The 23756-nt window shown below is 49.5% G+C and overlaps 1 protein-coding gene across 3 annotated transcripts in view; it reads right to left on the reverse strand.

Moving 5' to 3' along the window:
• The window catches only part of PTP4A3 (protein tyrosine phosphatase 4A3), a 41992-nt gene that overhangs the window by 12015 nt on the left and 6221 nt on the right, over positions 1-23756 (reverse strand). Inside the window, exon 1 of one of the 3 annotated variants that reach the window (XM_066566846.1) lies at positions 1714-1865. The exons of the other annotated variants lie outside the window; for them this stretch is intronic. The gene's annotated coding sequence lies outside the window, so the exon portion shown is untranslated. Of the gene's footprint in view, positions 1-1713; positions 1866-23756 lie in introns of those variants that run through there. 3 annotated transcript variants of the gene reach the window in all.

Genomic DNA, 23756 nt, shown 5'->3' on the forward strand with positions numbered 1-23756 from the left:
CCGAGCCAGGCCAGCAGGCACCCCTTTAGCTCTCCTCATAGCAGTCAGAAACTTTCCCCTCTGGATTGTTTAACCCTTATGCAATGAGACAAGGTGGGAGCAGGGAGATGAGCTGAGCCCTGATCAGCTCATAACAGCACCTGGGTGCTGACAATGGGTTTGTCCAGGCCTGAGCATCATTTACAACGTGTTTAACACCTCCTGCTTCTTCAGTGGTACCCAGGAATGAAAAAATTAAATAGCAACAGGAAAAAAGCCAGGTGAGGTGTCAGGGGAAGCAGAACTGCTCTGCTGAATGTGCCCAGTTTGGCTGCTAAAATCACAGACTCTTCCCAACAACCATTTTCTATCACACCTGACTTCACACTTTTTTGCCCACAAAGAAGGGGATAATGCTATCCCAGAGTCCTGCAAGGATGTTCTGCAAAGTTCAAACCCTGCCTGGGCTGCAGGGGATGAGTGGGACATTCAGGGGGGATTACTTTCCAGTCCCCATTGAGAAATCAGAGTTTAGGGTTCCATCAGAGCTGATGGAGGCTGGGACCTTGGCTGAGGCATGGAAGTGAGGTGAGGGCTGCCTCTCTGCAGCATTTTAGGTGTGATTCAGAGCAGCTCAGCCCACAGATGATGCTGAACCCCCCAGGGTAGCTGATCCTCCCCACCTGGACCACAGCAGGTAGAATTTTTCCTCAAAGCTTGCAATCATCCTGCAAGATGGGCTGGGAAACCTGCTTCCCCCACAGTGTTCACCCTGCTTTTTCAGTGATGAGCCCACCTATCACTTTGTCTGTGGGGTCTGCTTCTTCCCAAGACGATCTCACCATGGCTGGGTAAGAACCAATTTGTTATTTCTGGAGGGTGATTCTGGGCTGGTTTTGGCTGTGTGGCTCCTACATGTCCAGCTGCCAATCTGCTGGCCAACATAACCACAAAAAGGGATGGGAGGTGGGAGAGATGGGCAGCCACAGTTGCCTGCTGTGGGGCAAGGGAAGAGCTGATGCAAAGTAGGAATTGCCTCAAACCATCAGCTTGAAAGCCCAGTGAAACAAAGGAATTGAGGATATTTTGCTTTTACTTTTCATGCCTTTGCTCTTCAGGCTTCCAGTGTGTTTAATGCCATCTGTCCTAATGATTCGATCTGATCCTGATGATCAATCTGATCTGACATACCAGCACCAGAGGTGCACATGAGAAAGCATCAAAAAAATGACTTTTCTCCCTCCAACCAACCTCATACCTCGTTTTAACCAGCTGCCAGGGACATCAATACAAACTGTGGCCATGTTTACCCATGTCCTGGATTAAATCCCACCTGCTGAGCAGCCCCGTGGGGCTGGGAGCTGCTGCCAGCACCAATGCCAGCGCTGCCCCCTGTCATCATCCAGCACACAGTTCATGCTCCATTGGTGCTCTGGATCCTGGACAATTTTTTATTGGCTTGGGCGTGCTCGCTGCCAGTAAGGGAGGCTCAGTGGGAACCGCCTGCCTACGAGAACAGCGAGTGCTCCTTTCCCACAAGGTCTCCTCTCTCCAGTGGAAGCGTTTCAAGTATTTTGGCAATCACACATCCCAGCAATTCAGTCCCAAAGCCCATAAATCCCTAATGGGTATTCAATCACAAATCATCCCCGGCGGTTCAGGCTGCGATGCTGATCTCCATATTAAGCGTGGCAGAACAATGTGGAAAAGGGAATTTCAGCTAATATTAATAACCTGCCAAGTGGAATATAAATCCTTCTCATTTGAGCGCTCCGGGGGATGTAGAGGAAGCATGTGAGGACACAGTGAACAAGCCCTGGATGAGGATGCTCAGCAATGCAGTGCTGGCCTGTCAGGCTCAAACCCGTCTTGGGGAACCTCGATGAAGGGAGGCTGTAGCCAGGTGGGGGTTGGTCTCTTCTTCCACATAACAAAGGACAGGACAAGATGAAACAGCCTCAAGCTGTGCCAGGGGAGGTTTAGATTGGGTATAAGGAAAAATTTCTTCACTAGAAGGGTGCTCAGACATTGGAGAAGGCTGCCCAGGGAAGTGGTGAAATCAGTATCCCTGGAAGCGTTCAAAGATGGAAGTGTTCACAGATGTGGCACGTGGTTTAGTGGTGGACCTGGCAGTGTTAACAACTGATTGAAGGCTGCTGCTCTTAGGGAAAGGGACCACTGAGCCATCATCTCCTTGTCTTACACCCTCACAGCTGAGGGGATCACAGGGCTCTCTGAAATATTTGCAGTGTGGCAAGGCCATTACAAATGTCTTGGCCTCATCCCAGATGTCCAGGGACTGAACCTGCAACAGAGGAATGAGGCTGATCTTCCTCAGGGCAACTTGATGGAAAATAAAGGTCAGATCTTCTTCACCCGGTGACTGGAAGAGCTCGGTTGGAGCGGTGAGCAGCTGCCTGACCTGATGGCTGTGCTGCTGGTACCCGGCTAGCAGGACACAGATGGTGGAGTCAGGTTTTCCTAAACACAGCACATCCCCAAGAGAAGGAAAAGGAAGCTCTGCAGAGCCAAAGTGTCGCTCCACATGAGCTTTAGCAGCGGGACTCGGAACAAAGGCTCTCACTCACCCAAACAATGTGTATCTCACCCGTACATAAATACAGCGATCTCGGAGTGAGCACATCTCCTGTTCAAAGTTCATCTTCAGAGAAATCCAACAAAACATCCAGCTGTATCACACTTTCTTGACCTCTCTCCTGCTTTCAGCTCACGTAGCAAATGAAGTCCTGCTCTCCCTGCTCCCAACACGCACTTCCATCACCCTGAGAATTGAATCCAAGTTTCTGAGTATTTCCAGTTACGACCATGCAGAAGTTTCTGCACACATGCATTGCCACTGACATGAGTAACCACTGGGAGCAGGCCTGTGAGGCTCAGCTGCACACGTAAAATTTGTACCAGCAGTACCACCACTGTCACCATTGCCACCAGTGTCACCACTGCCACCACCACCACTGCAACCAGAATCAGCAGCACCACCACTGTCTCTATTGCCACAACCACCACAATCACCACTGCCATGAGCACCACCACTGCCAGCAGCGTCACCACTGCTATCAGTGGGAGGAGCACCACTGCCATCACTACCACTGCCACCAGCATGACCAGCACCACTGCCACCAACACGACCACTGCCACCAGCATCAGCAGCGGCACTGCCATCATTCCAAGCATTGCCACCAGTGTAGCTGCTGCCACCACTATGAGCAACACTACCACTGCCACACTGGGTTCCACCAGCACGAGCAGCATCACCACTGCCACCGTCACCATCACTGCCAGGGAGAACAGATCCCAGGACACAGAGAGCCACAGTGCTGTCCCCAGCCTGTGACTGCAGCTGGGACACAGCCAATGTGCTGAGATTTCCTCCAGTTGCATCCGCACGGAAGGAAACAGGAAAGGTCCGTGAGGAGAGCGACGGAAACAAAACACCCAGCAGGAGCCAGCATCTGTGGGGAGAGGTGCAAGCAGCACCAGCACATCCTGCTCCAGGGGCAGAGCTGGACAGAACAGATGGGATGTCCTGGAAAAGCCATGCTGGGTACCGTGGTGGCTGTGGGGTACCTGCTGCCAGGAGTAAAGCAGTGCCTGGCACCATCTGCCAGGGAAGCATTGTGGGGTTTTTCCTCCAAGGGGTTAATTTTTAGGTTGTTTTTCTTGCTGCACGTGATGTTTTCTGAGCAAAACACAACAAGGAGGATTAAAAATGCACAGGTGTTGAGGCAGAGTGATGGGGGGCTCTTGGCAGCCCATGAAAACACACCTGCAAGATAAACCAAGTCATGCATCTTTCCCCACATCCTTTTTGGTGTGCAGTAAATACTGGCTAACACAAAATTTTGCCAAAGAGAGCTGTGCAGCCCTTGATTTTACAGCTCCAGTTGGACTTAAAGAGTTTGGTAGCATTTAGAGCAGGGAAAGATGCCAGCATTTGCAAGCAGGAGGCACTCAGGACACCAGGAAAGAGAGAGGAATGGGGAAACTGAGGCAGCAAGCCAGCCAGCCAGATAAAAAGAAGAGCAAAGTCTTCCCAGCACTGTGCAAGCTGGGAATGCACCAGAAGCACTGGTAACATGATCAACCCTTTCTTATCTTGTATTTGCACCTTTTGTCTTTGAAGAGAGGCTGAGGCACAGAGTGGAAAGTGTCTCCAAAGGTCCTTTGGGAGTTGTTTTTCCCTCTCACCGAGATTCATAACCCCTGGACATGGACCCTGTGCTCACACTGGAATTCCTGTGATGCCACCAGTGTCAGGACTGCCTCTCCTGTCCAGAACTCAGAGGGCAATGCCCTGGAGGAAACATGATGCTTCAAGCACCCCTTCAACAGCCCTGTAGCTGGAATTTCAGCTTTTCCCTTCTCACGCAGCCCCCAAGCAACTCGAATTTGAGGTCTCCATGGACAGCTTTTTAACCTAATTCCATCTTGTACCAGAAGAGATTCAGCCACCAGAGAATCATAAAAACCACAAAAAGGCACTAAACCTTCTGCACTGAGGGGAAAAGGAACCCCCCCAGCTGAACAAAGTCCCCCATCCATCCCTCCCACCCTGTCCCCAGCAGTGGACAACTCACAGGCAGCCACCGGTGGCCCTGCTCACAGTGAGATCCTGGTTTTATGGTCTGGGATATTCCCTCCACTGCCTTCCCCCAGCAGCCACGAGGAGCTTGCAGCCGTGTGCCGATGTCAGAGGCTTTTCCTGGCTTGGATTTGAAGGGAAAGGAGAAAAAAAAAAGAAAAAAGAAGGGGGAGGAAGAGAGGCCAACTCCATGGGGAAAAGTAATAACAGGCTTGGGGCTGGCTGCCTCCCAAATCTGCAGAGGGTGTGCCCTAGAGGGTTTTTTTGGGGAGGGGTGAAAAGTTTGGTCATTTGGGGATGGATGGTCCCCACGCTCCGGCGCCCAACTCACAGGGAAGTCAGGCACCCCAAATACTGGGGGCCAGCTCCCCTCATCCTTCAGGGATTTCTTTTGGCCAGAAGAATCAGGGGAAAAAAAAGCAAATCTATGTGTGATTGGGCATTTCCAGGCTTCAAGCCTTGTCCAACAGTATCTTAGGAAAGAAAAGAATCCCAAAGCAGCATCCTCGCCCCAAAACACACACTGGGGGCAAACTGACCCCAGTGGTCCCCCCCAACAAGTGCCACTGCCACGTGTCTCTCCCACCCTGAAACTCTGGTGCACTTGAACATCTGTTCAGCTTTTTTCTTGTGGTTTCTCACAGTATTTTGAGCCAATTTAATACTTGTGGCAGGTGGCAAAGCCTGGGGGTGGGGGTGCAGAATGATGTGTTTTTTGGGGCAAACATGAGAAACAGCAGCACACTCCTAGGAAGGGCAGGGAGGAGCTGCCATGACCTCCCCTTTGAGGTACAGTTTGAGCCTGAACCTCTGTCCCACAAGACCTGAACTTTGCTATTTGCAATGTCCCTCCTCAGAGGGGGGATTCTGATGGGAAGTTGTCCCTACATTACCTGGTCAGGCCACCAGGAGCCCTGACCCAAGGCCACCAGAGCCCTGCCTGCGTCACTGGCGCCTCTTGCACAAGCCCCAGCCTGGACAGCCTGCGGTGGCTTTGATGGAAGTTTGCTGATGAAGGGGGCTCCGAGGGACTCGAATCTACCCAAAGGGTGGATTTTGACCTGCAGACAATGTTGAAATAGTGTTCTGTGACATGCTGGGCATGCAACACAGGACAGAACATGCTCTGCCTGTGATGTGTCCCATGGAAAGATCTCTGGTGGCATCAAGCTATGGTCAGGATTGTCCAGAGAAGCCAAGCTCTGGAGAAAGGCACCTCTTCCAAGTCAATGGCACCAGGTTTAGATGGTGTTTGTGGGTCTCTGAGCTTCCTCCACCATCGAGACCCTGTGCTGCTTGGGTTTGGGGTTGTCCTCCCAAACCATCTTGCTGTTGCTCTGCACTTTTTGTTGTACACATTTCACCCCATGGAGACAGGGTCACACAGATCATAACAGGCTGCTGGGACGTGGAAGCACCACCAGCCCTCTCCTGTGTGAAGGACATCAAAGCACTTCTGAAGGCAGCCACCAAGCCCATGGGGACAGTGCTGAAAGGAAACCCCCTGGGTTGTCTCCTTCTCATCCTCTCCAGCCACGGCTATTGTCACTTTAACAGCAGAAACTGTCTCTTAAAACAGCCCCTCCAGGGATGTCCCTTTTCCAGCAGGATGGGACAGAGATGCTCCATGTAGGTGAGAAATGTCCCCTCAGGAGTATCAACAATACAGAGAGGTCCTGCAGGAAACACAGTTGAGCGTCAGCCAGGGTAATTAAAAGCCATGGAGCAAGTGAAGGGAGATGGGAAAACAGGCTGCTCCTGGGTAGGATGTAGCAAGGTCTGGCGATGTTATCAAGACCCCACAACACATCATGCTCAGGTCCTGCAGAGATGTTTTTCCCTAAAACCCTCTTCCAGAAAACTCCTTAGCTCCAGCACAAAGCCACAGCAGAGCTCCATGGTTGCCACAGGACAAGTGCTCTGCAAAAGCAACACGTTGATAAAGCTCTAGGGACAAAGGTGGGTACTTCCAAGCTGCCAGTTTAGGATGCATGGCTACAGCATAGCTTGATCCTGTGCCCTCTCCTGTTCCCCTGCAGCCTCTCCTACCCTCCTGGGCCCAGCCATCCTCAGCAACAAGGACAAAATCCCTTGGCCCTGCCACTCCTGATCAAAACCCCAAAGCTGTGCTAAGAGTTGCCCTCCACCCATGGGAGCTCGCAAAGCAAATGAAGGTGGTTTTCTTTCAAATAAAAGATCAAAGGGCATGAAATGCTGAAAGTCACAGCTGTTCTTGCTGGAGGGACAGCAATGTCTCCACTCTCTCTGCCAAGCCTGCCTGGTGTGTAAAGCACTGCCTCATGTCCTCAGCCTGATTTGCACCTTGTCCACATGGGAGATGGGGGACTAAACTGGAAGGAGGAGGAAGGAGGATCAAGCATCACTTGGAGGAAGGAGAATAAGGCAGTGGAGAGCTCAGGGTCTACAAATCAGAATAACAGAACTGTTGACAGAATTAAAAAATCATTCAGGTTGGAAAGGATCTCCATGCTCATCAAGTCCATCCTTCAACCAAGTACCATCCTGCCCCACCAAACCACATTCCTGACTACCATGTCTACCCATTTTTGAACACTTCAAGGATGTTTTCCATCAGTTCCCTGAGCAGTCCATTCCAATGCTGAGTCACTCCTTCAGTGAAGAAACTCTTCCTGATATTCAACCTGAACCTCCCTTGGTGCAACTTGAAGGTCTTTTCCCAACTACAGAACTTCTGAAACCCAAAGCCCTTTGGAAATGCACCTTGCAGCTGGGCTCAGATGGGCATAAAAAGATGAGGATTTGGCAGTGGCTCTTTCTCCAGCTCAGGAATTGGTGATCAGGGAGACTTCACTGCAGGCTTTCAATGTATTAAAGAGAGGTTGAAAAAAAAAAAGATTCAAAAAGACTTTTACATGGGTCTGTAGTGATAGTACAAAAAGCAATAGCTTTAAACTTAAAGAGGGCAGGTTCATATTGAACATAAGGAGGAAATTTGTTATGGTGGGAGTGGTGACACACTGAAACAGATTGTCCCCAGAAGCTGGGGCTGCCCCATCCCTGGAAATATTCAATGCCAGGCTGGATGAGGCCTTAAACAACCTGGTTTCAATGGAAGGTGTCGCTGTCCATGGCAGCATGGTTGAAACTAGATAACCTTTATAAAGGTCCTTTCCATCCCAAACCATTGCATGATTCTCTGAGTGTCTGATGGCCAGAGTGGTTGGGTGTCACCATGACTCTTCCCCTGGGTTCTCCACATCAGCTCCCACCCAGCTTCCCACTTGCAACTTCATCACGTGGGGTTCAAACTGGATTCAAGTTTAACCAAGGCATTAAAAAACCTTGCTGGAACAGGACACTCAGAATTAGGAAAATGGGATGAAAAATTGAAAAATCCTTTGGGGTGGAGCCCTACAATGCTGCAGCTTGGGACTTGGTGGTTTTGGACTGCAGAAATGGGCTCCCCAATTACCATCAAGCCTGTCCCTTTCTGGGCTGCACACCAGAAACAGGGAGCAGCTGCTGCAGGCCCAGATGAGCAGATTTTAAATCACATCCTCACTTGTCACACAAGAGATGCTCTGGCATGCCAAGGCTGCTCCCAGCCGCTGTTGGAGGCGAAACCAGCTAAAAAAAGATGGCAAACTATACAGATCCTGGCACTTCTTGAACTTAAATGAACTGTCTTTTGATACAGAAGATGAAGAGTCATCCAATCCTGTTCCTGTCATTCACAGGAAGGATTTCCAGCGGTGGCTTTGTAAAAGCCAGCAAACGCCCTGGTATTTCAGGAAGGGAAACTGCAATGATTTGCATGAGCAAAAAGCTCATGTCAGAGCCACTGTTGGATGATGATACTTGGTGCTCTTCCCATCCTGTCAGGGAAAGCAAGGAGAAGGTCATGCAGCACAGCCAGCTGGCTTTGATGGACTGCACCCAGGTGATTTTGGAGATCACTGAATGAGAAGGACCACATTCTCAGGGGAATGGCAGGAAGAGGAAGAAATCCATCCTGTCTAGAGAGGAAACACCACCTGAACACCATAACAAGAGGGAATGGTGCACCCAGGAAAAGCAAATCCAACAGTGGGATGTCATAACCTCAAAGCACCTTTCCAGACTGATACCACTCTTGGGACAACATGGAGGTGAAGTGGTCATCACCAAGTGTTTTTGGGGCTGGAGGAACCTGCAGTCAGCATCACTTCTCCCCAAAATCCCAAAAGGTTGGAAGGAGAGGGTCTGACTGTTCAGGAAGTACCCAGGAAAGCTTACTCACCAGCATGCCTTGCCTTTCATCTAGATTTTTGCATAAATCTGGTGCTGCCTTTAGGGAAATGCAAATTCCCTGGAGAAAGTGGAGCGTTTGAAGGTGCTGGCTGCTCTGACGCGCCAGGCAAGGAAGCGACGCTTTTATCACCTGAAAACTAAATAAAGGCTGAGATGTGAAGCCTCCCCACCCTGCTAAGCAGGAAAACTTCCTCAGCTCCTAGGGCCGGATCCAGCAGGGATGGGACAGGCAGGATGCAGCGTTTCATCCGTGCTCTGCACATCCTCCCCAGCCCCAGGGGTGAGCTTTAATGGCCTGGAGACACGCAAGCTGCTCCAGCTCTGCTTGGCTTCCCGGCTCTGCTTGGCTCCCGGATGGTTTCTGAGGCATTTTGACACCCTGGCGTGGGTGGCATTTCCAAGCCACCCTTGCTGTGCTGGAGCAGGCTCTAATCAAGCTGAAAGCAAATGAGCTCCCTGGGTAAAGGAAGCTGCAAGCTCAAATTCATCATTTATGATGAAGCCGACTGATGATAGTAAATGTTTCTGGGAATGCACACACACACACACACATGCTCTGCCTCTCAGCAGGGAAAAAGGGAAAGGAGGTGAATGAAAAAGCAACACCAGTAACCAGATGTCTGGGTTAAATACTGGCTTTGAAATCCGTCCAGAATGGTCCCTGTCCCTCTGCTCCCAGAGACACATAAGAGGGTTTCAGCCTGGGGAGGAGGCAGACAGACATTCCCTGTTCTGTTGGCCATGAGTGTATCCTGGGAGGGTTTTTCTCCACCTCTTTTTCATGCTGCTTCCTAAAGAGCCAGGCTGCTGCAAACAGAAAACAAAACATCGAGGAATATCTATGGAGACTTTGCAGAACACCCAGTGCTGAGTTAAGGCTCAATTAATTCCCCCATTGTAAGCTCCTTTGGTACAGAGAAAAAGCAAAATTAGGGCATTCCTATTAATATACCTGGTTCCATGCTAAAATCCATACTATTTCACTATCCTAGAAGAAAAACCCTACAGACACAGATGTGTACAGTACTTCAGCAGCCAGCACAAAGGATGTTTTGCTGCTTCACAAATAATTTAAATTTGGAATTGCACATGACAACCAAGAGCAAAACAAGCCTGGTGTGGGCTGGACCACAGTGGGACAGAGGGAGTGGAGAGGGACTGAAGATGTCCCTTCCAGCCACATGACATGGGGTTCATCTGCTCCAGTGAAAAATCAGCAGGTACTGGTTTGGCTCAGTTCTACCAGCACGAGGCTGTCTTGGCAAAGGCACCATGGAGTCGATCATGCCTTGGGGGAGTTAAAAAATAAATAAAAAAGTTTATTTTCAGCTTGATCCGTTCCCAGCCCATGTCTCTACAAACAGGCAGCTGTACTGGCAGGGCACTGTGGGCAGCACTGGGACAGGCAGCCAAGGGTTGCTAAACGAGCACTGTAATTCAATGCTGAGCCATGGGGTGAAACTCTGTCGTGTATTCCCATAGGGGAATTTCCCTGGCATTTTCTTTTATCAGCTGGTCAATAAAACATCCCCATCCTGTTTCCAGATCTCCTGTAAGTGTCATTCGTCACACAGATGGAGCACATCCTCTCTGCTGTCATTAGCACGTCCTGGTCTGGCATTTACTAGAAACAGAGGGACTTCCCTCAAGCTCCACCAGATAGTGGCACCTGAAAGGTTGTGGGGACCTCAGCAAGAGACGTCCCTGCAAGGTTTGGAAATTCCAACCAACCTGTCCCATGTGGCTGGACCCACAGCCTCCCTGTCTGAGCCTCACAAGCTGGCAGGACTGTGGTGATCTGCATCTGGCTGGGTGCACCCATGGAGCCATCACCTAACTCAAGCACAGAGGAACTCCTGCCCCAAATCTGCTCCCAGGAGACTGGCACAGTGTAAGAAGAGGAGCCTTTAGTTAATACTAAGGATCAACTCTGAGCTCACCCACTTCTCCAGCAAAACTGCAGGCAGGAGCATCATTGCGGCATCGCTGCCTCCAAAGCTGGTGACAACACCTCCAACTCCTCACCAGGAGCACATCCCAGCCACCCTTCCAGCTTGCAGCCACAGCACCCAGGATGAGGAACATTCACAGCATGCAGGACCAGTAGTGCATCCCTCTGATGCCAGGGCATTGATAAAACCCAGGTCTTCAACCCGTCCCCTTCAATAAAACAACAGCTCCATGAAATTCTCCCCTAACTTTAGCAGATACCAATTTTAGCCCAGCTGCCTGCATGACGCCTCTGCTGCATTTTTATGCCTAGCTTCAGGCAATATTCTGATTTTTGTAATGCCTGAAGACAGTTGTGGGGAATACACAGCCATTTTTAAAGCAACGGCAAAAATAAATCGGTGTTTTAAAGGGAAACAGAGTGGAGGGAAAATAGCCTTGTTCTGAAAAAAAATAAAACTACTAAGATTTGCTGACAAAAACCACCAACATGTGAGACACTCCTATTCTGATCCCCATCTCTGAGCCATGAAATCACAAAGCTGGACCATGGGCTGCCCCACTTGTCCACAGCTCACTGCCACTCTGTGCTTGTTATCTTGGGGGAATGGAGTGAGGTTACATGGCTGTCCTGTGCAAAAGCTTTTTACACATTTGTTGTCATTCAGATGAGTTTAAAATCTGATTTGTTTTTTTTTCAACTTTCATTTTTGGAAGTGATTTATCATGCCTCTGCATTTTAGCAGAGAGCACTAAATGGATGGAGGATGCTCAAGAGCAACTCTGGGCTATACAGAAGGTATTTCCATGTCACATTAACCCAGCCTTGTACAAGATGAGAATTTGAGACAAACTTTGTCTCCAAATCATGCCTTTCTCAATGAGTTCATTTTCAGGAAGCTGTCCCATCCACTAACCTCAAAAAATGTCTCTGGCTCACATCCATGAAACCAGATAAATGAGAGTTTGTAAGTTCATAACTTGAACTGAAGTCAGAAAGTTTTGTCTTTCGTTTTCTAGAGCTGATTCACGGCCAGCCTGACCCGAAATGTGGGCTTGCTTCAAGTTTCTTGTCATTTCAGGGTTCATTTGCAGTTTAAAGTGATGCTCTTTTCCTGCCTGAAGTCTCCTGTGCTCTCATCCCAGCTCAGTGCTGGCACAGCTTCTCTCTGCACTCCCCAAAGCTTGTGTGGACACACTTTTCAAACTTGATCAAGTGAAATGCCACTGGATTTGCTTCTTTGCCAGAAATTCAGAGGGATGTCAGGCAGGAGAGAGCACCACCTTGAAATTATTTTTATCTCTAGAAAGACATTTGAGCTTTTCCAAATTGAGCTTTTCCTCTCTTTTCTACACCAGTGCAAGAATTGTGAGCTTCCTTATTTCACTGAACCCAGCTGTATTTCTGGTCTGCAGAGTCAACAAGAGGAGCAGCCAGCTTTTTGGCTTCCTTGGAAACTCTGCAGTCCAAGAAAATCAGACGAAACATTTGAATGTGCTCAAGCTTGTTCGTCAACAGTCTGATTTCTGAGGGACCTGACCCCGCGCCCAGGCCGGCCGACGCTGCACCGACAGCAAGATTTTTGGGTCCTGTGTGGAATACTCCTGCAACAGCCCTGCTGCCAAGTCTTGCAAAAGTTCCCAGGCTGAGGAGCTGGACTTGAGGAACATCCACTGCAGGGTTCATGTGAGTTGCTGAAACATCTCAGCTCACGGGGAAGGGTCAGAAGTAGGGAAGGACGTGCATCGTGTTGACTACAACTCAATAAAAGCAACAAAATGCCTACAGAGGATTGTGACATCTCATATTGACTGTCACAGGAGGGCTGAGGTTGGAAGGGACCACCTCCAACCTCCCCAAGGGGTGAAGCATTGCTATGGGCATCTCACCCCTAATGCCTTGGCACCCTCATGGACATCCTGCAGATCAGATGGTCACTGCAGTCACACATTACCACCATGCCTGGATTGATGGATGAGATTCCTGGTCTTGGCCACTTGAACTGTGCTCCTCCTCTGAGATGGAGCATCTAAAGCACACTTCTAGAGTTAAAGGATATAATTTCCTCCCTTTGCCCTGCCCAAGGTCACTGAAGGACATGGACCTGCATGGAGACACAGATCTCCCTTCCCAAATGCCCTCTCTCAGCCCCAAACAGCACCAAACTCTTTCGCTAGGGTCCTTCAGAGACAGGAGATGCACCCTCAACCCCAAAATGTGGTGATCGCTCTGGATCCTCCAAAGAGGCTCATCCACAAGGCCCACCTGAGGTGCAGTGCCTGATCATGGCCCAGGATGAGGCATCTGGCTGAGCCTGCAAGGTGGAAAGTTCAAGTGGCTGTTGTTTATTTGGCTTTGCAGAGAGCAGTCGCCCAGGCTGAACGTGGGCCAAGCACCTTCCCATGGCAGGAAATGCTGCTGGAGTCTTTAAATAACCACCAGTGGTCAGGGCTTTGGTTTACAGCTGCTCTGGATGGAAACCATCCCTCACTCTGTGTCTGCTCCAGCTCTCTCCTGGGTGTAAATGTCAACACTTCTCTCATTACCTCCTAGGTCCTCATGTCCATGTCCACCAGCCCCACGTGGAAGCTTGATAGAAGCAGGAAAAGTTCTCCAAGCACAGGCATAAAAATACATGTGGGCTTCTCATCCTCTGTGAAAGATGAATTTTATGTCCTACGGTCAAAGCTTCCCTTTGCTTTTGTGTAAATTTGTAGCTCCCTGGGGCTCTCCTCACCCTCCCCATCCTGCTTTAAGGTCCACACACATCTCCTCACACTCCAACACTGAACCGCACCACCATAAGTGCTCCTCACTTTCCTGCAGCTGCACTGGTGTGTTACCAGTTCATATGATTAAAATCAAGAATAAAATCCTTCCTCCAGGGCAAGTAGAAAATGCCAAGATCTCTCCAAAAAGGCTTTTCTCAAGTATTTCCCTGGGGTACTTGAAATCAGAAATCTTGCCAAGAACCTGGGTAGAATGGGTCACCCAGCAAATCCTGCTTTACTGATGGAAAGTTCCCAAAAGCTGTTTCACTGGGAAGCCTGGCTACTTGGAGATTTTGGCTTGCCAAGACTCTGGGGAACATAAATGTTGTTTGTTGTTTTTTTTTTTTTTTTTTTTTTTTTTTTTCTTTTTTTACCTATAGCTGTTGTTAACATACTAACCTAAAATGATGGCTGGTGAGAGGAAGCTCTGTAAGTAAGCAAAATAACATTTTACAGTTGGAAAACAAGACCTTGTCCTGACCTCCTCTCTTGGGCAGATTCACTGGCGCACAGCAAACCAGTATTTTATTTTAAACTCTGCTTGTAAAAAGTTAAAAAAAGCTGCTTCCTTGACACTTAAGTCAGGTAAGGACACAGCAGGCCAATCTGCCATATAAATAAGCCTGCTCTTGTATACACATGTGTTTTAAAATAAGCTTATGAAATGTAAACACATGGGCTTTAACAAAAAATAATTCAGCCTCACTGAACCCATTTAAGTGGGACTGAGCCAGGCTTCAGAGATCTGCACAGGGCATGCTAACTTTGACCCAAAAACCCCTTAGAGACAAATAGAACACTTTCATAAACATGCAAAAGGGAGCAAAATTCAGTATTTTTCTGAAGGATCGTCCCTAGAGCTGCATTTCTGTCTTGGTTATAGGAAGAAGAGATTGGGGGAGCGGGGGGAAGAGTTTCTTCCAACCCATGTGAGCACGTTCCACACTGCTCACCTTCTTTGTACCACTGAGATGGGCAACTTTTCTATTTATCCCTGGCCTGTGCACTCCAGGAGAGGAGCCAACCACCAAGAAACTTAGGTTTTAAAAATAAAACACAGCCTTGGCTTCAGAGAGGCAGGTGCAGGGGGGAAAAACTACTTTTAACTCTCATTCTGCAAGAGGGGGAAGCTGGGACCCCTCTGAGTGGTGCTTGTCTGAGTTTAGAAGATTTATTTGGAGTCGATGGAGACATCTGACTGGTGGTTAATCCTGGTGCTGGGCACTGGGGCTGGGGAAGTGGACATCAAAGCATTCCTGCATCTGCTGGGGAAATGGGAGAGGCGGCAGACAGAGCCCTGCCTCCTCCCTGCACGGCTGCTGGGGCTACAGGCAGCACAGACCTGAGCCTGGGGCTCTCCAGGACCCAGAAAAGCTGTCTAGATGTCTGAGCAACCCCCTGAGGATGGATCTCCCCACTTGATTTGCTGGGGAGATTTCCATCCTGCTGCAAACACAAACATGAGGAGATGTTCCAGCCCTTTGATCATTTTTGTGGTCTCCTCTGGAGCCTCTCTGACAGGTCCATGTATTTCTTGTGCTGAGGACCCCAGACCTGGGCACAGTTCTGCAGGTGGGTCTCACAAGGGCACATTCTGTGATTCTGTGAAGATGAGTTCCCAGCAAGCTCACAAGATCTAGTGTCCCTAGATCCATCCATCCTGGGATCCATGGTGGAAGCTTTTCCTACCACTGACAGAAGATAGTTCAAACCTCTCGTGAGCTGGTTTGGCAGCAACCCAAGAGTTAGCATCTGGTCTGGAGATGAAGAGCACATTAAGGATTTAGCAGGACCTGACAGCTCATAAAGGGCAGCTATGGTAACTTTGTCAAAGGCTGGCATTCAGGACTTCTCCATCCAAGGAGCCAAACAGCCTCAGGCAAGCTGTCTCGGAGGAGTTCTGGGTACACTGCATAGAATCTCCAACCTTATTAAAGCTCCAAAGACCACAGAATGCAGCTCCTGACCTTCCCCAGAGCAGAAAACGACAAAACGTTTCCTGTTATTTATAGCAGCTGGAGAGCCTGATGGGAAAACCCCACTTGTGAAACGTGGGCTGCTTGCCATGGCTGCTCTCAGGGAACGGTCAGGCTGCTCTGAACTCCAGCCTGGATGGACCATTTCATCCCTGGGGCCACTTCAGCCTGGGCAAGAAAACGTCCAGAGGCTGCACAAGAGGAACAGGCAAAAGGATCTTGCTCCAGTTGGCTCTTCCAGGTCATGTTTGCGTGGCCCAACTTGAATTAGACACGGCTGAGCATCCCAGAGAGGTGGCTTCATCTGTGGGCTACAGGCACATGGCCAGCTTTGAGGAGCACAGGTAAACTGTATGAAGCTCCACCTGGATGTAGCTGACCTCACCTAGGAGGCAACTGTCAGCTTTTTAGGGAAACTGAGGAGGTGGGCCCCTTTGCCCACCTCCACTAGGTGCCACTCCCTCCTCAAAGCACGGCAGGACAGGCACAGGCATGTTTATCTGCTGGCAGTTGGATTTCCACCACTCTGGCATGCATGGAAGGTGCTTTCCAGCATGTTCAGTCACACAGGTGCAGGAAACCTCTCAGCCCAAGGTGAGCTCTTCCTGCACTGGGATGGGCTTTGCTCCTGGGAGCCTCCCAGCACTGGCCCTGCTGGAGAGGAGCATTTGCTGTCATGCTGTCGAGGAGGATTCCCAAAGCTTCTGTCTTGGGCCAGTGCCAGTGCGGGTGTTCTGCTCGCTCCCAGGCTGAGGGAAGCAAGCTGTTCCTCACACAGGGTTATGGGGTGCTGTGAAGGAACTCACCAGCCATGAGGAGCACCAGCTCTGGAGCTGCCATGATGGTGGCTGAAAGGCTGTGGTGGCACCCAGGGACATGCACTGACCACTGCCCTGCCACAGTCAAAAATAAGCCACCAGGCTGAGGGTAGGGTGACAGTGAGTGTCATCAGGGTCAATGCAGCAGTGAACTGCTGCTGGGATTTAGGAGCACACTGGGAACAACACAGGTCACACTCTGGAACTTCACCTTCATCATGAAGCTTCTGCTCCTGTCTAGGTAATGATGCTTTGTATAGGATTCAACTTGAGAGCAGAAATCTAAATTTAGGGACAGAGGAGCCTCATTAGAGTCATCACAAAAATCACAGAATGGTTTGGGTTGGAAAGAACTTCAAAAGTTGTCTAGTTCAACAGTATTTACTCCTGCAATGAGCAAGGAGACCTTCCAGCAGATCAAGAGACCATTTCAGTCACCTGGACTCAGGCTTCTTGACAGGCTCCTCCTGTCCTCCTCTGCTACAGCTCTGCTGTTGGTGAATCTGTGTGGCCCCACGGCCAGTGTGGAAGACTGAGACCCTGACACATCTTATCCTCAACAACAAAACCCCAAACCAGAGCCATGGCCAAGGCCTAGGTGCATCTCCAAAGAGCCCAGACAGATCTTCTCCCAGGGAGATCTCAGCCCTTGTGATGGACAAGTTCCTTCTAAATATCCCCAGGCAGTTTGCCTGCAAGTCCAATTAATAACTATATTTTGTCAACAAAGTTGGGTCAGCAGCAATTCATAGACTTCATGCTGGTTAACCTTTTCCCACCAAACAAGCCCAGGGATATTTTGACTCTCTGCCCTCGAGAAGTTTATTTGTGTAGGATCCATCCACTTACCAGCTTCCGGCAATGAAAAAACACACAAGGAGCATAACTGCTTTCTAATAGTTGGGGAAAGATTTGATGGATGTGGCCAAGGCTCCCTGGCACTGGCACTAGAAAAGCAGAACACTTGCCAAAGCCACCTGAGAGAGTCCAAAGAGGCTTGTAATTAGCTCAGGAGAGAAATCCGAATGAGTGCAACAGCCCAACCATCGCCCCCAGATGCAACAGTATCTTCTGTGGAGAACCTGGAGGTGTTTTACTTGCTGGAGGCAAAATGTGTGGTCTGGGATTGTGGAATATTGAAAGAAGACTCAACAGAGAAGAAACATCAGAGAAAGCCATCCCTGCTTTCAGCCTTGTCCATATGCCATCACCCAGGAGGAGATGACTCAACACCAAACCAGTTCAAGATTCCCCACTGCTTTTCACTGCCCAGGACCACATCTCATCATCTGATGCTCACTGGATTTTGAAGCAGAAGCAAAAGCAGAAAAGAGAGATCAAGGAAAAAGGCTAACTTAGCCTTGGCCTGGTGAGGATTTTACACCTCTCAGAAGAAGGATCAAGGGGAAAGATTTCTCACCTTCCTCCTGAGACGTGTGGGCTGCATCTCTCAGCCCAGGATCACAGACTGCTGCAGCTCACAGGGTGTTTCAGCTCCAGGTAGCCCAGAAACCTTCACTGTGATTCAAAAGGATTGGCCAAAAGGGATTCAACTTGAGACTCCCTCACTGCCTGGGCTCTCGTGGCAAATGATTAACAGATGCTGCACTGGCTGGGGAGCTCTTCACCCAGACAGAACAGCATCTGGCAGGCCCATTACTGCCTTGTGTGGCGGGTGTGCCCTAGAGAGCCTGGAGATTTATTGCCCAGATATAAAGTGACTGAGCTCTGTCCCAGGAGCACCACGAGGGAAAAGCAGAATTTCTTCATAAAAGAGCCTGCTTATCACAATTTCAATTATTTGCACATGAAGGGGAGGCCAGGAGGGCAAAGGCACCCCAGGGTGATGTGGGGAGGTGACACAGTGCTGGCTCCAGTGGGTGCTGCCAGCTGGAGGAGGGTGTCTGGTTCAGTGAAGGAATGGCCATCCCAGAAAGGGGTAGGGAAAGCTGTGCCTTTTAACAGCAGTTGGGATATTTTCTTCAGCACATTCCTCTCCCTCCAGTAATCTTGTGGGAGCCTGGAAAGACGGGTTGTGAAATGCAATTTCTCCCTGCTGGCAGCTCTCTGGGGATGCCAGGAGCCAGAACAGCCTTGCAAAGAGGCAGGACCAGTGTCCATCATGCTGCAAACATGAGACACTGATAATTAAACTGGGAGGTGAGGAAAAAGCCTTTCCCATCATACAGCTCCTCCCTGGCCTGGCTTGCCCCTGCATCAGGATGGACTCAAGAGTGTCTCAGACAGGGTGAAAGGATACAGGGCGTGCTCATAGTGATGCAATATTTACCTCTTGAGATCTGGGTGAGGTCACGCATTTGCATCACTTTGGGCTGTATTTGCTTATGGATAGAGAGCAAAACCCTTCAGGTTTCAGAGTAAATCCCAGTTTGGAGCAGTAACTGGGAGAAGAGCACAGTGTGGGATGCACTAGCTCCTGGGTGGCTACTCCAGGCCACATGGGTCCTTATGTGGTGTCTGAAATCTCAGTCCACCCCATGGATGGGCAGAACATTGGGCTGTATCTGGCAGCAGTTTGAGAGGACACTGGTCACAGCCACGTGCTGGGCTGAGCTGTGCATGCTGTGGTGTGTCTGTATGACGTGCCTTCATTCACCTCTGCTTTCAATTAAAGCCACTAATGATTTTAGCAAGAAAAGACTGAACCAAGTGCATCCCTGGCAGGCTCGCTAACGCTGGCCAGATGTGCTGCTCCTGGCAGGTGCCACAGTGGTTGCAAGTGTGCAGGTGGCTTTGCAGGGGGAAAGTAAAAAAAAAAAATTTAAAAAGTAAAAAGAAAAAAAAAGTTATGGGTCATTGCCATCAAACCAAATCTTCCAGACTCAGAAAAACTGAATGGAGCCGGTCCTGGATGCTTTGCGGTCTGGGCTTGGGTGAGGCCCCAGGGCTGTAATGGTTTTATTTAGGGCATGCAATAACCTTTGGCTCCTATTGTATTTGGGTCTGCCAGAAAGGCAGTTGGTCCGGCTGGATTAAAGCTGGTGGCAATTACATGCCAATGCCTCCTCTGTAGCAAGGAAGGGCGAAACCTAAAAAGAAAAAACTGTCATCCCCCTATTTGCCACTTCATGTGGGGACACCCCTTAACCTCCCACGAGCAGAAATCCAGCTCATACTCAGCATTAATGCTTTGAAAAGTTATTGGCAGCACAGTCCAAAAAGGAGGAGAGATGTGGGAATGCTCCTGGTGTCAAAATGCATTTTGTAAGCAACCAGATTCATCCCCTGAAGGACACCCTCTGCCTCGCCCAGCCACCAACCCACCCAGCAGCCTTCCAGCCTTCCCTGCTTCCCCCAGTGAATGTGCCAAATACGAACCAGATGCTCCAAAATGCCTGCTTGAAGACATTCCCTTTCATCTGGTAATTGCTGCTTCCGAGGGAAAAGATTTTAAGTGGTCCTCAAATCCTCTTGAGTGACCCAGACACCTATTTTTGTCCCTTTTGGGCTTCTGAACATCTTTGGCTCTGGCATCTGAGGCACCCTGCTTCTCCTCATCCCCTCTTCCCGGCAGCTGATGGCCAGTCCCAGCCTCCTTGGCAGCATTTGCACCCTTAGGACTGGTTTATTGCCATCCACTTGCCATCAGCCACATGCAATCCAATCCCACTCCATGGGTTGCCAGGATGCCACTGAGATGGGCACCACTGCTCCCCCAGCATCAGATGGGCATGGTGCAGGAAAGTCAGGCTGTGGGGTGAAAAAATGAGGTGCAGAAGGCAAAACTAAGATGCTATTTGCAATAAGGGCAGTGATAACAGCTCCATCTAAAACTGCAGCAGGAGGAAATCCACACCCCCCCAAATCTGACCTACACAAGCCTAAACTTAAATGAGGTACATCTGCATTGAGGATTTTCTCTTGTCCTCTTCAGTCACTGCATTTCTAGCTTTGACAAATAAACAGCCAGTCCTCAAACCTCAGGCTCTTTATTGCTTGTGGTTCCTTCCCCTTTGTTTCTAAGAAATTAATAACAGGAGGAGAAGGTTGCAAAACACACGCTGACCTCTCCTTTAAATACAGTGAGAAATGAAATAAATAGGGAAAGAGGAACAAGGAAGATCCACTGCAGGCAGAAAATGCCCAGCTGTACCCACTCTGACTGCTGGAGGCTGTGGATGCTGATTTAGGCAGCGAGAAAATGCAATGCACAAAGCAAACCCAGCGATGAGTGCAGGGTGTGATGCACTCCTGTGCTGGAGCTGCAGCTGTGAAGGAGCCCACAGGCTGCTCAGAAAAGATTCAGGAGGGGAAGTTAATGCCCACCATGATGTGCTAAACAACCATGGCCTGGAGGAGAGGAGCTGGGGGTCAAAAATCACTTAATGTGGAAAGATGCGATGGGGTCTGCTGGTTTCCTCCTGGTATCCACTGCTGATGCTCAGTGCCCCATCAGCATCACTCTCCCTGACAGTGGAGATGAGCTTTAGTGGGAATTGTGTTACACCAGCCCAGCAGCTTCACTGGAAATCAGGAGATGAGAATAATCCTGCTAATAAACGGCAGAGGCCAGCTCCTCCTCAATGATGCCAATTTCCGCGCGGTTTAACGAGGGCACAGAATGATGGAAGGACACTGCAGGGGAACATGAAATCCTGCCTCAAACAGACACATGCTGGTGCAGTTTAGATTGGAGAGAAGGAAAAAAAAAAAGGTTCATAACTAAAGGGAAACTTGGAGGAAATAAGGAGCTGGTGAGTGATGGCACCTGGAGCATCCTTCCTTCCATCAAAGGTACAAGTTCTATCTGCCAAGGTGAAGGCAGAGGTCTAAATTGGGATGGATTAGCCAGCATCTCAGCATCACCAGGAATAAGCACAGAGATCCCAAAGAAAGCACATAAAAGGCAAAGAAAACCCATGGCAAAGATGCAGCAGTGAAAAGTATGGTGAAAAATTATCATCCTGGGGGGAAAGCAAACACCTTGCAGCTCTTTCCATATCATCCTGCATAGTCCTACAGCTCCAAAAGGGGCCAGTGGTAAGGAGCCACGTGTGTATTTTGACCTGCTGAACTTTCACATTTTAAATCCACTTCAGCCTTTGAGCAAAGCACCTGGCACAGCTGTGCATGCGAAATGTCAGCTTCACAACACCAGGGCTGAGATTGGCAAGGCCAGGAACATGAGCCCTGGCACTACCAGAAAGGAGAGGGAAAGGTGCTCCTGAAGGCTGCATCAGGAAAAAAAAAGCTCATCTTCTGCCAAAATGGTGTTTGCATTGCAAAAGAGAAGTGTGCTCATGAAATTAGATAACGGTTTCAAATCAGAGAGCCTTTGTCAGTGGAGAGGATGGTTGGAGTTGTCCTTCTGCAGGCTGGGACCATCCCCCGTGAGGATGTCAAGAGGCAGCATGGTGGATTTTCCTTTTCAATGGGTGAGCTGCAAATCAAGTTGCTGGGGCTGTCTCCACTGCAGGAATGAGGAAGCCTAGATGCCCTTACATCCCTCCCAGCCGTGCTCCACCAGGAGCTCTGGGGTTATTTAGATTGGCAGACCCAGAGCACTTGGCAAAGCCTGCCAGAGGATAAATACCAGAGCAGGGAAAGGAGCCATCCAAGCTAAAAGCCAGTGTGGGTACAAGAAGAACAAGGCCAAATGGGTACGAGTCATCCACAAATAAATTTAAGCTGGAAATGAGAGCAGTTTGTGTCTGTGTGAGCAGCAAGGCTCTGGCAACAGCTTTCCCAGAGGACTTGCCAGGGTCAAACAGCTCATTAGTTTTAAGAAGGAAGCTGGCAGGGGGCTTGTGTCATGGCTGCTTGAAACAGCAGGGGGGGACCAGCCAAAAACTGGTGGTGGCCCTGGAGCTGCTGCCTTCAGCAGGACATGGGTCTGCAGCCACAGCCCACATCCCACCTGTGCTGGTGGGATACAGAGGGATGCGAGCGCATCCGCTCGCTCTCAGAGAGGAAAATAAAAATGCACAGCTCCGTTTTTCCAGCTGACAGGAGCTTAAACACCGGCTGGGAATTGGGCTCAGGGCCCTGTGTGAAATTCAGCTTGGCTTGTCTTGAGACAGCAGCTCTACTCCCCAAGCACCCTACGAGCATTTCGGTAATAGCAGGGAGAATCAGACCTACTTGTCAAGCGTGTTGCTATTTGTGCAAACGCTCTGTACCAGAGGGAAGCTTGAAGAACAAGTCCCCTTTTTATAGTGCGTTGGATGCTGGCAGTGAGCCTGCAAATTAGAAGGAATTCAGAGAGGAGCAATAACAACAACAACAAAAAAGCCTAAGGGGCTGGAGGGATTAGTTTGGGAGGAGAAAAAAAAAAAAAAAAGGAGCTAAGTGTGTGGTCCAGTGGATGTGACTTTGGGTTGGGACAGCACTGGGTTGTGCCCCATCCACAGCAAATCTCCCTGTGCTATGTGCAGGTTTCCCTGTCCTTAAGAGGCAAGACGTGTTTTCTGCCACCTCAGGAGACAACTCTGTCATGCCCACACAGAAAAAAAAAAATTATTTAAAAACTATATATATGATATAAAGTTCAGTAAGAAGCTGCCAGATTAAAGGTCAGCCCATGAACGAAGTCAGTTTGAGCTGGAAGCAACTTAGCCATGCAATGAAGAGTGTGTGGGGGAAAACTCCCTACTGCAATGTTTTTTTTTTAGGGTGGTTATACCCCAAATTAGCTCAGTTCACCTCCAAACCTACGGAACTGTGCAGAGAAGTGCAGCATCCCCATCTGGATGTAGTCTTGCTATCAGCATCCTTATTTTTTGGGGCACTGAGAGGGGCAAGAGTGACCTGGATCATGGGTTTAATCATCAGCCTTCAGCCTGGCTGCACTTGCACTGGTGCCAGGGCCCTGGAGAGGGGACTTGGGCAAGAGCCCAGAACTGTCTCTGCAGGGAAAAGCTTGGCTGTCCCCAGCTCGGGGTACTCAGCCTCATGGGGACATTCCTGTGACCAAGAAGTTGCACCAGTCTGGATGCAGCAACACATCACCCTGGGGAGCACCAGCACAGGGACATCCAGAGCCTTTCAGGGATGAGACCAACTTTGCAGTTTGTTGACCAAACCTCCTCCTTTTAGTGTCTGTCACACAAGCACAGATGAAGCTGTAATTTGCCATGACGGGATGTACGAGAGGAGGGGACACAGAGGATGAGACAAGGCTTCCCTTAAATGCCCCCTAACGCCACCTTAAAAAATAATGAACAGGGGGCAGTGGAGGTTACTAGTTTGGTATGAGAATTTTCATGAGCATGAGAAAAAGAAAGACTACATTGCTCCAAAGCTTTTTTTTTTTTTTTTAAGCAAGCTTCAGGGGCTCTGGGAGAACAAAAGTTTGCTGCAAAGTTTGTTTTCTGTTGTGCCCACGTTACCAAGCAGGGCCGGCCGTGGAATGTGCGGCCAGGGGCA

The sequence above is a fragment of the Molothrus aeneus genome, chromosome 1 (genome assembly GCF_037042795.1).
Source record: "Molothrus aeneus isolate 106 chromosome 1, BPBGC_Maene_1.0, whole genome shotgun sequence".
Classification (NCBI taxonomy): domain Eukaryota; kingdom Metazoa; phylum Chordata; class Aves; order Passeriformes; family Icteridae; genus Molothrus; species Molothrus aeneus.